Below are 16,334 nucleotides of genomic sequence, written 5' to 3'. Positions count from 1 at the left end.
CTCATGCCTAGGTGGCTGCCTGTTTTCATCTTTCACGCGCTCACATCGTGCCACCAATCCTGACGAAGGCTTTCGCCCTCACCTATCGACACGGGACGCTATCTTGTACCTGTACAAATACCTCCTTGAGACACCTCCCAAGTCACAGACAGGGGCCATCCGGCATTTGATTTGAAAGGATCGTTCGATAACGTTGTAGGCAAACATATGCTACAAAGCCTCGCCGATACCAACTGTGGCGCAAGAACCTACGACGATATCAGAAACTTCTTATGACCCAGGCAAGTCACTATAAACTTCGGTGGAATAAAATCAGATCCCATCACTCTAGGCCCCAGAGGAAGACCGCAAGGGGCGGTAATGTCACCCCTCTTGTTCAATTTGGCTAGGAAAGATCTACCAGGCCTTCTTTCCGAAATCCCGGGCATCAAACTTATATTGTACGCGGATGATATAACTGTCTGGTGCAACTCGGGGAGTGACGCCGAGATCGAGGAGCGTCTTCAAGCAGCAGCGGACACGGTGAACCGGTACGCCAGGGAGAGAGGCTTCCAGTGTGCGCCGGAAAAATCCGACTTGCTCATCTTGAAGAACCCGAGGGCACCCCTAGCGCAGAACATCTCGGTGTATATAGACAACCAACAACCACCCATTAAAGAAACCAACAGAAATCAAGATCCTAGTGCAGTATATCCTGCAGGGGCGACAGAACATCACCACTATGAAGAAGCTTACAACATCCACCGAGAAAATCCTCCGGATGATACAGCGTATCCGAAATAAACACCATGCCATGAGGAAAAGGGACACCATCCGATTAGTGCAAGCTTTCGTGATCTTTGAGATTAACTTCCTTTTTGTTCTACTGCGTTCTTTATCTTTCTCTCTCTCTGTCTAAATACGCCGTTTTGCACAGAGTGAATTTCCTTTCCCGTTAAAAGGACTATGTTCTAAAAAACTTGGCTGTTGTTTATAATGGTGCTGCTTTTCTAATGCCTATATTAATACTCCTAAAAGGCATTACGCCTGTAGCGCTACTGGAGTGCTGATCAGCACCAACTCTCTTAGAAATATGCGGACTGCAATTACCAAGGAAAAAAGGAGAATAAATGGCAAAACTCCAGAGGCGGTAGCACCGGCATGTCCTATAAGGCACCGACCAAAACAAAGTAAGCGAAAGCTACGCTGGCGTGCAACATCGGTTCCCTGAAGAAATAACTTCGTTGTTTCACAAAAGCTGGATAACGGCATTCGAACGTGAAAAGGGTCGCTGATGCGGAAGCTTTCGATCGAGAACGTGGGATGCGGGGCGATGAGTGCATTGTACTAAACGTATCAAAGAATCAATGCTGGCTTAACCGGATTGTCGGCTAGCAACGCGCGTATTGCAGGCTCAGCCATACGAGCTACTGATAAATATCCTAGCGGATAATTATTCGCGTTCGGGAGCGAATGATCGCTTGATTAAAACTTAGTCAATAGAATAAAAAACCATACTAAAACAGACAGAAACCAATAAATTTAAAATCTTTATTGAGCTGTTACAGCAAAAGTGATCAGGAGTCCGCCTTCCTGCAGAAATTGTTAGGTATGTTTTTAATGGTGAATATAAATTAAATGACTCTGGATGCAAGATTATACATACTACTACGTAAATTATTTAGAGAACGTTCGCGAGATTGCAGAATAATGAGAAAATGAAATGGATAGCAGGCATTTATGGTTGAGCGATGAATTAGATCGGTTTGTTATCCACTCTCATGTTTTGCCACAGTGCCGCTGGGATTCCATCACTGTGCATTAACTGCAGAAAAAAAGTACCGACGTCATAAGTTTTTTCATCCTTAAGCGAAGTAGGCGCGAAAGCGTAATTGCCAGGACCAGACAGTATGCCTTTACTGCAGTCAAAGCTGCGCTTGGGACCCTTCCAGCGCCATCTAATTGGTAGCTTTAACAACGCAAGGACCCGGTTCGTGATTGCGTGGCCACTAGGAAAGAAAATGCGAATTGGTTATGCATTAAGGAAAGGAGCAGTAACTGCCGTTTTCTATGTGGACTCATATATCATTTAATCCTCGAGGTTAAACATTATAAATATTTACGTGTAACGCTAACGCATGACTTAACATGGTCTTCCAACATTGCATTAATTTGCTCATCATCTTTTTCTAAGCTTTGCTACTTAAACGGGAGCTTAAAGATTCCCCAAGTAAAGTCAAACTCCGTGCGTACTCAGCATTTATTAGATCCAAGTTAGAGTTCGCTTCAGTTTTATGAAATCCATTTATAAGGAAAGACATATACCAGATAGAGATGGTGCAAAGGAAAGCGGTTAGATTTATTTGTAACAAATATAGGAGGTTAGACTCACGTACAACACTAATGAAAACCAACCATATTCCTCTACTTCAATACCCAGAAAAATTTCCTCTCTTTGTTCATGCACAACCTTTTAACACATATACTAAATATACCCCGCCCCGCAATTTTCAAACAGTTGTCGCGCCAAACACACCATTCACGTATTAATTTGCTCGAACTCATTTTTGCAAGGACTGATTCTTCCAAGAACAGTTTTTTTCCACAGACTGTGTCCGACTCGAACTCTCTTCCTGAGGCCATTTTGCAGTCCTCCAATTTTACTAAAGCTCCCGAGAATCATTTTCTTATGTGAATGAGTGTTGTATGTCATTGTTTTGCTTATTGATTGTAACCCCATGTATTTCTTTTGGCATTTGTCATTTTAAATGCCTTGCATAGCCCCTACTGCATGGGCCAATATATTGGCCAGCAATATTTTGAAATAAATAAATAAATACATATATGTATAAAGTGCTAATAAAGAATAAAACGGTCAATAGCTCTCACTCATAGGGGGACACATCATACGAGCCGGGTTGGAAGGAAGTTGGGAGTGAAAGAAGAAAGATAGAAAGGGGTGTGGTAAAGGAGGCCTCCGGAATAATTTAGACCACCTGGTGATCTTTCTTTAACGTGCAGTGACATAGCACCGCAGACGGGCGCCTTTTGCGTGTCGCGTGGTCGGGTTCCAATCCGGGTACTCTGGTCCAGTATCCGAGCGCACTAACCACTGAGCCACCGCGGCGAATGTCCAGAGCAGAACAGCGGTAAGCTAGTCGACTAGCTACAAGGAGAATAACCTTAGGCACCTAGTGCCAATATCTTGCCTCGAGCAACAGCGACCGTCGTGTCGCACATTTAAATCCCACAATATGTGGAGACACTGCCAGGAAAGCTAACACTATTTTGTAGCCATTCGGTTATGATTTTAGATTATAAAAGAAACGATAAGCGAATTCCGACAGTAGTATTCTAATACTCTAACGTAGTGATCATGGCACTACGGAAGGTAACGGAACAATTCTCAAAAGGAATTTATTCTGAAGACTTACGACAACAAAGAAGAGAACAAATTGATGGCTGTAGTATCGACAAGCGCGCTCGGTGGTCGTCAATGATGAGAATTGCTGCCATTCTCAGACGCGCTCTGTTTCGCTCAATCTCGTACATCCTAAAAGCAGTTGCACGTGATGGCGATCATTCGAGTAAGTCTGTCTGCATCTGTGGTCAGAAAGAAAGCGATAGAGCCACATGCCAATAATTTTCAGCATAAACAAAAAAGAGCACAGTACATAGGGCAAAACACATGCCTACAACGACTGAACTGTGTGTTCCGGAGCTTCCGTAGCCGCTGCGACCCGGAAGGCAAAAGATTGCGATGAAATCCTACAAGTTTAACTGCTCATGGTTGCATCCGGACCATGTTTAACCAAAGTTATCGCTAGATATTGCATGTTCAGCCCGAAACACGCCCAGAACGTGTTCTAGACAAGCGTTTTGCCCTCTGTACCTCGCGTGATTATCCCCCCTTTAATACGGTTTGGTTTTGGTTTCATGAGGTTTAACGTCCCAAAGCGACTCAGGCTATGGTGACGCCGTAGTGAAGTGCTCCGGAAATTTTAATCATCTAGAGTTCTTTATCATGCTCTGAATTCGCACAGTACACGGGACCTTAGGATTTTGTCCAGACCGAAATGCGAGCGCTGAGGCCAAGATCGAACCCATGTCGTTCGGGTCAGCAGCCGAGCACTGTAACCACTGAGCCACCGGGGCTGCTCCTCTTCAAGAAGCATCAACCAGATGGTTTTGAGCAAAAAAAAGGGAGGCAAAAATAAACACTGCCCTAAAATTAACAGTGAGAATGTCAACAGAAAGTGCTCATTAGCGTCTATATTGAGGTATCAGGCGCGCACCATGCTCAATTTCTGGGCGTGAACGACAGCGCTGATGCCGTGACTCCATTGAAGATGGCCTCTTAGTCAAGTTTTATTCGGCGAAGAATCTCGTACGGGGTTGAGTAGCAGCCCAGAAGGTGTCCACCCAGTCGTTGGCAGCGAATGGGCGTCCAAACACTGACTCGATCACCTGACTAGTATTCTATGTTCCGTCGGTGAAGAAAAAAGCGTTGTGCGTCGGTGCTCGGTGTTTGTTTGATTCGTAGTCAGGGAATCCGCTGGGCTTCTCTGCGCTGAACATAGGCGATGACGTCAAAGTTCGCTTCCTGGGTGAGCTCTGTCAGCATGGCTGCGAACGTGGCAGCCGATTCCCTCCCATGGACTAGCCTAAACAATACCTATGGGTACTCATCGACTGCGGCGCTGACGAACAACACGTGGCGCAGAATGACGACCCACGTTTTGTGCTCTGCTTCGACGCCCATGGCAAGCACGTTGGCAGCGGTAATAGCTCCAGGTGGCCGGAAACGGCGCGGTGGCTCAGTGGTTATGGTGTCCGGCTGATGACCCGAAAGACACGGGTTCGATCCCGGCCGCGGCAGTTGAATTTCTTTGGAGGAGAATTTCTAGAGGCCAGTGTACTGTGCGATGTCAGTGCACGTTAAAGAACCCCAGGTGCTCGAAATTTCCGGAGCCCTCCACTACGGCGTCTCTCATTGCCTTAGTCGCTCTGGGACGTTAAACCCGTAAACCAAACCAAACCAATCCAGGTGGCCGTAATGAACCCGAAGCAGTCCTCTGCGGCACCTTGGGAACCTATGATCAGCTTCTGAAGGTTAAACTTTACTTATATTTACACTTTCACCTGAGAAAGGTGTTTCTATACCCATGACAGTGTGTGTGGCGCAGCGGTAATTTTCAAAGTTCATTATAGAATTTCTGGCTCCGCTATAGATTAAGCAAAGATTTGTACAAGAAATTAACGAAAAAACGATAAATATTCATAGCGCAACCACGATACCTGACGCGTGAAAGCGACTGTCGCAGTCACATTTACCCTCGTTGAGAAATTTTGTGCTTTCTCTTAATTGCTTTTAATCTAACCCGGAGATTCACTTTGCGGTAGAATCTTTCCGGGGGCCGAAGGTGGCCACTGGTGGGCGAGTGGGTGGTGGGTTGGGCACAAGTGAGGCGGCAAGTGGGTTGATGGTGCTTCTGAAGGGAAGGTTGGTTACGCACTGCTTCTTTGAATTAGATTTTGCCGTTGATTTTGTTTTGCAGCTGCGTGTGTTTCTCTTAGGTGGATGCCTTGTAGAGGGTGGAAAAGGTGGATTGTTGGCGGTGGCGCTTTTGGAATGTGCAATTCAAGGTAGGTGGATGCTGGATGCGAATGGTGGATGCTTCACAAAGACCACGCCGTCATTTCCGCCAAGTGTCACTGGCACTGTTATCATGCTATAAAGCTGACCGCAGTTTTACGCATTGTGATTTTCGAAGTTGTCAGAAGGACATTCTGGAGTGCCCAGATTTGTCCTTTTTTTTACAGAGCTGCTATTTATTACTTGAATGAGGGTAAAATGGGGTTGGTAGTGGTGACGGTGTAGCCAGATCACATGACTGCTCCCTCCTAGTGCGTAACGTGGCTTTGCGGCGCCCACCGCTGATCATGTGACCGTGCATAGCTCTTCCCTGCGTTGAGGTCACTACCCCGTTCACGCAGGCACCGTGCATTCTTTTTTGTCGTCGGGTGGGAAACGTTGTTGTAAGACGCTGACACACCCAGTCACAAATATCACAGAGCCGGTACCAAAATACAACAGAAATTGTTGTCGTCGGTAGTTACGTGAAATTTTTCTTCACTATGCGAAGTTTTCTGTTGCTGTGACAAGAGAATACTCAATACTATAGAAAATCTTGTTGTTACTATAAGAATTTTTGTTGTGAGGTCATGAAATACTACTGGAAAATGTGTTCTGACAACGGAATGTTTTCTGTTGTCTTTTTGGATAAGGCACTCTTTGAATCACCTTTCGGAAGGCTTGTGTATGTGAGGGTAGAAGTTGGAAAGGCGAGGCAGCACATTAGCAGCGGGAAAACGCTATGAAACTGCCTTGAAAATCTGTGCCCTGTTATAGTATTCAGTAGTCGTGGTAACTATAAACACATCGCCTAAAAATAAGGGCTGCGGCGGTGCAGTCAAGACATAGCTGTGAAAACAGCTTGATCAGAAGCGCAGAGGAGGGGCAGAAAAAATTGAGCTCTAAAGTCCGTTTTATATTTCTTGGACATTGAAAATAAATTTGTGACGGCAACGTTTTTCCATTAACTCCCAAACATTCGTCGCTACTGCTGTGCTTTATAAGGATTGCTTCATAAGCTCTAAAATACACAAAGTAACAAAAAGTTTCCACTCAATAGAAAAAATCGCTTCAGCCGCGCTTTATTAACGCATTACCGAGGCGCATAATCACGCCGGAAGTTTTTGCTTCTCAGTTTTCATCTCATAGAACTCGGTTCTAGGTCACGCATCGACATATAACTACGGGTGACTTACTGAAGTGGCCTTACAATTTCGCTTCGAAAATTTTCGGTCCCAAATGCATGCTGATGGTACCTTCCTGTTTTATGCGGAACATTTCCGGGCGAGCCATGATTAAGGCTGAATCTCTGTAATGACGTTGTGTAGTCAACTGCAATTCTTTGGTGAATTTAAGCTGAGACAAACATTAGAGATTTCTAGTCTCTATTATGATGACGCTTTTTGTAATATGAAATGCTTGAGTTATCAAAAAACTCCAATTAGGCAGTAGGTCAGAAATCAGAGCCACTCAGTTTATTTAACTTTATGTGCAGTAGATTGGCCTCGAAAAGCATTACTTCAAAACATTCATACTGATATATATTGATAGTGCTTTAAAGTCAATATCGTCAGTGTTTTAAAGTCAATGAAGACGATTAATGGCTGCGAAATATTTTCTGCATGGCTCCTAGGCAATGTATTCTTGCAATGCGCGCGCTCACTTCTGGAGTTGTGTGGGCGCAATTGAAGTGACCAGGCTGGTTACAATTTCAAGCATATTAGTGAAGCCCTGCCCTAACCTACTTCCTAAAAAAATCACTAAATATACAAATACTCTAGCTCGTCGCTTCGTCGCAATCCATACAAATATTTCACCAGCACCTTTGAAGGCGCCATTTAGTATTTGTTACAAAGTTTTTTCAGAACACCATGCTGCGCATTTACGTACTGCATGAATTACGTGCCTTGAGGTATAAAAAGCGAAACTCGGAAATGTTCTCTCGTGCTCCGCCCTTCCGGGAAATTTTCTGAAAGATCTCTCATTTTTTATTCAGCTGTACACAGATTGTTTCCCGAATCCCGATAGTGCTCCGAATGGGATACGGCATCGAATCAGGAATCAGGTCACGTCCCGTTTCTGAGTGCAAGCCGAACGTCTCGCCTCGAAAAAACTGTTGCAGTTCCCATGTCGTCTGAATTTTACTACAGGCTGCCAAACTAGCCAGAGAAGAGAACGAGTGAACCGACTGTATGATAGGCAGACCAAATTTAATTTAGCGCAGTGGTGCTCGTCTTTTAGCTATCCTCAAAGAGAGACTAGCTTTTTATGGTTCGTTTCAGATTGCAGATTAACATAATTGCAACACTCAGAACAGTTCTGAAACTGAATTTAGAGGCAGAAACTGCACAATATTTGTTTATTTCAGGCGTATTTCTAGTTAACGCTTAACATGACGATTAGTCACAGGGTCAGTTAAAACTAGTTGGTTGTCGGAATCACACGTTTACGCGTATGCGCACAGACATGGACATATAGAGGAAACAGGACGCCGTTAAAAGGAAGTAAACTTGGCAGCAATGGAACTAAAATGGCCTATATATAACAAGTGGCGTATATGAAAGGAGAAAGAAAACCCCCCCTTTTTGGCAACTACATACGGGACACACTTATAATTCCGTTTCGGCAGTTAAATGTCAAGAGGTACCTTTTACAGAGACCTTCAATGGGACAATTAACCTGATAAAACTAGCACGGAGGCATTTCACGAGGGCTGAACAGAGAACAGTTGGGGATAAGAGTTAACGGAGAATACTTATAGAATCTCCGATTCGCTCATAGCGCTGCCTTCCAAAGTCACTCAACACATGAACTGCAAAGCATGCTGAGGAGTTAGACAGGCAGAGCAGAACGGTGGGTCTCAAATTAACTTGAAAAAACCAAAGTAATGTTCAACAGTCTAGCAGGGAAAGTGCTGTTTGCAGCTGGTAGCGAGGTGTTGGAACTAGTAAGGGAATACGTGTACTTAGAGCAGGTAGTGGCCGGTGATACGGATCGTGAGAGGGAAATGACTATAAGAATAACAATGCGGTGGAGCGCATGTAGCAGGTTCTCTGAGATCATGAATGGCAGTTTGCCAATATCCCTCAAGAGAAAAGTATAAAACAGCTATATCTCACCGGCACTCACCTATAGGACAGAAACGTGGAGCTTAACGAAGAGGGTTCAGCTTAAGTTAAGAACAACGCAGGGAGCTTTGGAAAGAAAAATGATAGGTGTAACATTTGACCTGCCTCTGCTTGAGAGGCGCTACCTAGTTCAGTACGTCATGCTCGGTTCCTTCTGGTACCTCTGCTACATTGTTGGATGGATGGAAACAACTTTATTACACACACACACACACACACACACACACACACACACACAAAAAAATCTTCCAGCGTGGTCCCCTACTGGTCCAGGAGTCCACGGGCTTGTGCTTCACGTAAAGCCCGATCCCCTAGCCATTTATGGCCGGTTGGATGAGCGGTCGGTCCGTAAAGCAGCCTCCCAGGAAGAATGAGTGGGATTAGGGATGGGGGGGTACTGCCTTTGGGGAAGGACATTCCCAAAGGTAGTGTAAAAGGGTGGATTTGGGCACGCCACAGGTGTTACAATCAGGAGGAAAGGTGGGATGAAAGCATGAGAGACGGTGGGGTGAAATAAAGCAGCCTGTCTGTAATTACCGCCATGTGGCGCTGGATAAGGGCGACAAGGTACTGTGGGGTGGTGGCAGTGTCATGCGGCTGAATTTGTAAAATGTGGTAATTTGGTTATATGTAGAGAGGACCGATGGGGCTTCTTGCGCAGGGTTGGGTGCCTGATCCTCCGGGGTCCGGGAGGAGAGTTCTCGGGCCAGCGCATGAACGCGTTCATTACCGGGGATCTAGGCATGCCCAGGGACCCACGACAGAGTAACCGTTCGGTCGAGAGAGGTGGCCGTGGTAAGAATACGGTGTGTTGCCGGAGTCGCCACGCCCTTTAGGTAGTGGCGGTACGCGGCCTGTGAATCTGTGCAAATTTCGGTTATGTTTTTGTCAATGATGGAGTGGGCCAGAGCAAGTGCGATGGCGGCTCCTTCCGCCTCTGCAGGCGAATTAGTTCGGATAGTGGCGGCGGCCCCCACTGTGCCGTCTTCATAGGCTGCGACTGCCGTGAAATATCCTGGTTTAGAATTTTGTGCCGCGTCGACATAAAGGATATCGGAGCGGTTGCTGTACGTTTTGGTGTAATAGCTCGCTCGTGCCTGCCGCATACCGTGATGGAGACTAGCACTCATATTGCGCGATAGGGACTTCTGATATATGTGATCCTGCGTGCGCAGAGAAATCATGTAAGGTGTAGGACTTGTTGGGGGTGGGAACTGGTGGATTGAGACGTAGCTGTCGCAGTATACATTGTTAAACCAGCCCTCCGTGTTATAAGGCGGGTGCAGACTACAGTTTTTCTTTTTTTATGCGAAGCATATTACTAGAGCTACACTACAGCCCGTCGAGCGCGGTGGTGGAGCTACCATTAACCACGTGACCACCACGCGTGACCACGTGACACCACGTGACAACATGACGTCACAGCAGAGGAGAGATGGGCTGCCGGCTCGCGCGGTCGGCCACGGCGGTGGAGGCTCCACATCAGAGGCGCGGCGGCTGACCACGTGACAACATGACGTCACAGCAGAGGAGAGATGGGCTGCCGGCTCGCGCGGTCGGCCGCGGCGGTGGAGGCTCCACATCAGAGGCGCTGCAGCTGACCACGTGACGCTACAGCAGCGGTATAAAGCTGAGCTTGCCTCAGCTTTCCAATGTACAGAGGGCAAAACGCATGTCTAGAACACACGCTGAGCGTGTTTCGGGCGTAACACGCGATAACTAGTCATAAGATTTGGTTAAAAATGGTCTGGATGTAAACGTGTGCTGTTAAACTCATAGAATTTCATCGTCATTTTTGCTTTCTTGGTCGCAGCGAAACTGGGAGCTCCCAAACACAAAGTTTGGTTGTTCTAGGCATGCGTTTTGCCCTCTGTACTTTCCATGGGTGCCAAGAATGCTGTTGTAGCCGGTGCTGGGGCAGCGGTTGTACACTCTGCATTGAATTCACTGATGATCCCGTATATAGCTGCCACGGCAATCCTTGCTACACTTCTAGTGGTTGTATTAAAATGACAAAGTATTCAACCAAGGAAAGCCATGTATTACCAAGCCTAGCCATCAATATGCTTCGCATCTGACTAGGCTTAACCTTAGCTAAGCCTCAGCCATTTTTTTTGGTCAGGCGGAAACGAGCTTGTGGCTCGTGCTGTTCTTGGACAACCAGGGGAGAGAGGAGGTTTTGCCTTCCCTAATTTTTCGGTCACGTCCTCGCTGTTAGCTTTTAAGAGTATTTTGCGCATCCTGCTAGGAAATGCGTCTCCGGCGCGCACCCTCATCAGCACTTTTTGGGCTCTTCTTTACGCTTTTTGGATCCCGAGACCCCTGTTAATCATAGACCTTAGTCAGAGCGTCCTGCCGCTTTTGATGGCACGTCAGCGGCCTTTTACAGGCATGTAGGAGCAGTAACACCTGATGTCAACATCGTCGCAGACCGTGTGGTGGACATTATGGGCTCGCTATTGTTGCCAGTTGTGCCGGCGGCTCGCCGCTCACCTATGCGCCTCGTTCAGTGCGCGCGTTAGCGTCGATACCTCTCCCAGACTATTTACGCGACTTTGCCTGGAAACATGGCTGCGCAGTGCTCCCTACTTGTGATCCGTTAGAGCAGTGGGGTGTGTTCCGCTCTAGTACCTGTCCGAATTGCCCGCTCCCTGAATCTAATCGCCACGCTACAGTCACCTGCGTGGTAGCGCGGGTCTTTTGGCGCGCGGTTCATTCGGGATTCCGTGGGCAGGGCATTTCGTGCTTCTTCTCCCGCGGCCGCTTCCTTAGCGGCCGTTTTGCTCGCCTGTTAATTGTTGCACGTCTTTTTAGTTTAGGGCGCAGTCGATGAGTCGCGGTCGCTGGTGGCTTTCGACGCCGCGTTTTGTGACCAAATCTCGGCCGTCTCCGACGGGAGCTGATCAGTTTTTTGTCAGTGGAACTCTTTTTCTTAGGTGAGTAAGAGTTTCTCTAGCAGTGGTCATGCCCATTTATTTCTGTAAACAACGGTCGTCTTGCTCTAGTTTTTAGGCCAAACTGGCGCTAAAGTCTCATTTTCGGTGTTTCAGTGTCAAATTATTGCCTTTTCACTCTTCTGTCAAGAGGTATGCTATACTGGTTTACATCGCTCAGGAGCAATTCCTAGTAGCTACCAAAAGACGTTTATAGTACCTCTTTAATTGACTTTCCTTACATGCTTAGTGTCACGTGCTGTTGTAAATGTCAATGTATCTGGTAACCTTAGCATCTGTACATATGTGAATAAAATTTTTTCTAAACCGGTGTAACATTAAGAGATCAGAAGCGGGCGGTGTGGATGAGGGAAGAAACGCGGGTTAATGGCATCGTAGTCGAAATCGAGAGGAAGAGAGGAGCTTGGGCAGGGCATGTAATGCAAACGCACGATAATCGCTGGACCTTAAAGGGTCAGTCTACTCACCGAGATGAATGTATAAATAATGGCATATTCTGGTAGTTGACACCCTATAACATCAATAACGAGGGAACTGCTCCCGGTTCAGACAGGAATTTATATTTTATTTCGGCGTTAAAAGTCGCGTAAAAATGCATGGTGGCAACCCCAAACGTTCATTTTGTTGGTGAAGGTGGTAGTCTTTTTTTTTGTAGAAGCATAAGTGAATATACTACGTACCGTTTGTATGCCCCAATGTCAGAGAAACGTACGTTTTGCTCTAGTAAACTGTAGAAGGCGTACCGCTCGCTTTTTCTGTAAATCACATGAATATTTATAGTTATACGTACGCTAAAAGCAGGCACATTCCCACTTTTAGTTCAGCGTATGCTAGCAGAGACGCAAAAATAAACTCAGCCTATAGTGGCGCCATCTGGTTGTCAGGACGGGAACCATTGTTGTAAACAAACCGACTCTCCACTTAAGCCTAGAAGCGACAGAATCGTCACTCTAATTATTAAAATAAAGCAAATTTATCACTTATAATTTTTCTTATAGGCGAGATGAGACGAAGCGAAAGACCGGAGCCCCATTTATGGCCTGTGGACGCCCTGAAAAAGGCATCAACAACGAGAATTCAGTCCGAAGCGAGAGGTCCGGCTTCGACGGGCGCCGCCATGTTTGTCGCCGCACGGCGGAAATCCAGATGGTTGCCAGATGAGACTACCATCTCATACAGATGTGTTCCCACATCAGTAAATTCTATTTTAAAATGTTTTACTGCACTTCTTGGCACCACACCTGGCTAAACGGTAATTTGAGTAAAGAGCTATCGATTGGCGCAAAGAAAATATGACCGAAAAAATTCAGTAGACTGACCTTTAAGGGTAACGGAGATGATTCTAATGGAAGGCAAGCGTAGCAGGGGGCGGCAGAAAGGTAGGCGGGCGGATGAGATTAAGAAGTTATCAGGCCGCCACTGTCAAAGAACAATGTTAATTAGAAACACATGGAAGAGACCTTTGTCGTGCAGTGGGCGTACTCAGGCTGATGATGTTTTAATAAGCTTTGTTTTCAACAGACCAAGGTTTCTAACGGCCTTTCTGTCTTGGCATGGCTGTAATTTTTTGTATCAAATAACCCACTATACACTGTGGTTAAAAAAGAGAGTTTCTAATTTTTTTCGTCAGTGGATGTGTGATATTCAGCGACTGATGCAGACTACAACAACTCAATGAACATGTACAAACAAAGGAAAAAATTTAAACAGCCTCAATATATACATATATTTCTACGGCGTTAGTTAGGAGACCTAAACTCAATAATGAGCACAAAATGAATACATCTTCAGAATCGCACAAAGATACTGGCAAAATACAAACTGCTCCCTATAAGGACAGATCTTGTGAATACATGCCGGAACATTGTCCGTAGCCCCGCCAAGAAGACAACGAAATTAGCTCGGGCATCCGTGAGCATGATCGTTCCTTCCGTTACCGTCAGCTCGAGTTTCTGGGATGATTCGTTTGTTGTCGCACAGGCGTAAGTCCCTGACACCGAGCAGAGACAGCGACGGCAGGCACTCACGTTTCCTGAGTCCAGTTGGGCTCTGTGCGCGTCACGCGAGATAAGTACTCGTTGATAACAGATGTCGCCAGAACAGCCAAAAAATTGCAGGACATTTGCAGAGAGATGCCCTGGAAATAAGAATTACGACAAGCAAGGCAACAAGTAGTATGTTTTTTTCCCACATGCTGCTTTCCACTACGGCTCCTGCAAGCGACCATCTAAAGCCGCTGAAGACTTGTGTTTGGAAAAAGAATGAAAAATCTTCGGCGTTCTTTACTTTGCTCATTTTCTTTAGTAGAGCCTGTAAGTAGCTAAGGCTGCCTACGTAATAGTCCTTGTGCTTCGTATCTGCATTCTGCGCTAAACACTTTCTACATTCAATGTTTGTATCTGGCTTGTCAATAGCCTTTAGTGCTGAAACGGGATTGTGCATCTTCCTATGTTAAGAGGTCGCAGTTTTATAATTCGAAAAAAAAAATTACTGCAGCTGAGCAAAAACAAGGAAAAAGCCGTCTGTGTGCAGAACCGATTACCCCGCTCACTGGTTAAAGCTACTGGGAAGTTGGGAGGGTGCATGAGTTCCACAATTTATTGCTAAACTGTTATATGACTCATCCGTAAAAATCCGGCGTTCATCGACCGCACACGTGAAACGGTTCGAAAAGCCCCCGTGACCTCATGACGTGATCGGCAGTGTATATACATCATCAAGAGTGAAAGAGAAACAAAAGATCTTCCTAAGAATGTTCCAAACCCAGGCCGCGGCCACTAAGTGTGATGTCAGCATGGCATGGGAACTGGAAGCGACGTCATCAGACCGAAATTGAAACACCTGACTACACCCGCTCCGGGCAAACTTCCCTCCCAAATTTATTCAATTAACGCTGCCCTGCGGTGGCTGCGGCCATCCTATTCCGGCAAACTTCTTATTCCCATCCGTCCACCTAACTACCTACCGCCCCGAGCTACGCCCGGTTTCTCTTAGAATCCTGCCGGTTACATTTCAGGAACATCGGTTATTTTCCATCGCATTATGATGCCCTGCCCAAGTCGTTTTCTTCGTCTTGATTCCGACTAGGGTGCCATTAACACGCGCTTGTTCCCTGACCAGCTCTGGCCACTTCCTATCTCTTAACGTTACGCGTACCATTTTCGTTTCCATTGCTCTCTAGGTTATCCTTAATTTGAACCCTTTTTTTAGCCTGCCTGCTTCTGACGGATGGGTGAGTACCGTTAAGACACAGCTGCTATATAATTTTCTTCTCAGGGAAACGCTCTCGCAACAATTGCATAGAGGGACGGTTCTTGCGAAAAATGGGAGAGGAAATAATAAGTCAAGGAGGAAAGAAAAAACAGGTGGTAGGCTTCTAACTTCGTTAAACTGAGTAGGCATGCGAAAGCATGTGTTTAGCGTGGTTGGCTTATGGTTTTGCTTTGTTGGGTCACCGACACGTCTGGCGAAGGTATTAGATCGTTAGTAGTACTTGTTGATGAATACGACAATACGCAGCGCGATATTGTGTTTATTAGTTCGATAGTTGTATTGCTTGAGAACCGGGACGACGTGCAATGCACGGCGCGAGAGTGTATTGCAGTTTAACGCGAGGCGTGATCGACTGCGGTGATAGCATTGTGCTTTCATGCAGTGGCCGTCGAAGCAGATTTGTTCGCGCCGCCGCGGGTTCGAGCGCCAGTCGTAGCTATATTTCTTTTATTTATATATTTACAGTTTCGCCAAGACCACCCTGTAGGTCAAGCTTCACACAAACTCAGTGACCCGGTTACACCTCTAGAAGTAGTGCTTTCGCATCAAAAGCAAGCTATTTTCACGAGAAGCGAAGGCGATATAAGGCAACGGGCGTTACGCTTACTGGAAGGTTTATAGACATTCCATTTTGTAACCTTTGTGGGCGTGCTCTCTGCGGTGTCACTCTGACTTGTGAGCGCACGATTCTTTGCAGCCGTGGTAACGCCGCAAATGCGCGTGCCCTACCATGAACCGCCGGTATATAAAGAAGGCAGAAACAGCCATGGGGTTCTTTTCATCCTCAGTTCTCAACTGCTATGTCTGCGTCCACTCGTAGTGGCGGCGTTCCCCAGACACACTTTGGGCGGTATGTTTGAACAATAGATCATAGAACTACAAATGCCATGCTCCTAAACGCTCCCGCTACTGCTATAGTTAGCTTACATTCTTTCTTAAGCCCATGGCTATGCTTTTGGTAACACCTAGATCATGCATGCAGGTACGGACTCGATCATCCATCTTACAGGCTAACTTGCTGTCTACCTAAACAGGGTGAATTTAACGTCGATGCTGCTCTGAAACTGTGGCAGGGTGTAAGACGCGTACTGGTGCCACATTTTTAATGGCGCAACCCGAAAAATCTTGATAAACACCTGATATTATATTATGTTCCGCATCATGTTGGACATCGGAAATAGCCCTTTACTTAGCTACGGTTAGACCGTACATTTCGTTCTTTCAAAATGTGGCTGGGCGCGCTGTAATATGGTAGCGTATGAGTGCAGTCGTGGTACTTTTTTATATTTCGTCGGCTTTCCATAAATATAGGATTAAACGACCACTTAGAAGACGCGTTAGCATAAAGAATCCATCGATAGTTTT

The sequence above is a fragment of the Amblyomma mixtum genome, chromosome 1 (assembly GCF_055824585.1).
Source record: "Amblyomma mixtum isolate Tamu chromosome 1, ASM5582458v1, whole genome shotgun sequence".
Taxonomy (NCBI): domain Eukaryota; kingdom Metazoa; phylum Arthropoda; class Arachnida; order Ixodida; family Ixodidae; genus Amblyomma; species Amblyomma mixtum.
The sequence above is the reverse complement of the archived record's forward strand: the minus strand, read 5'-3'. Positions refer to the sequence as shown.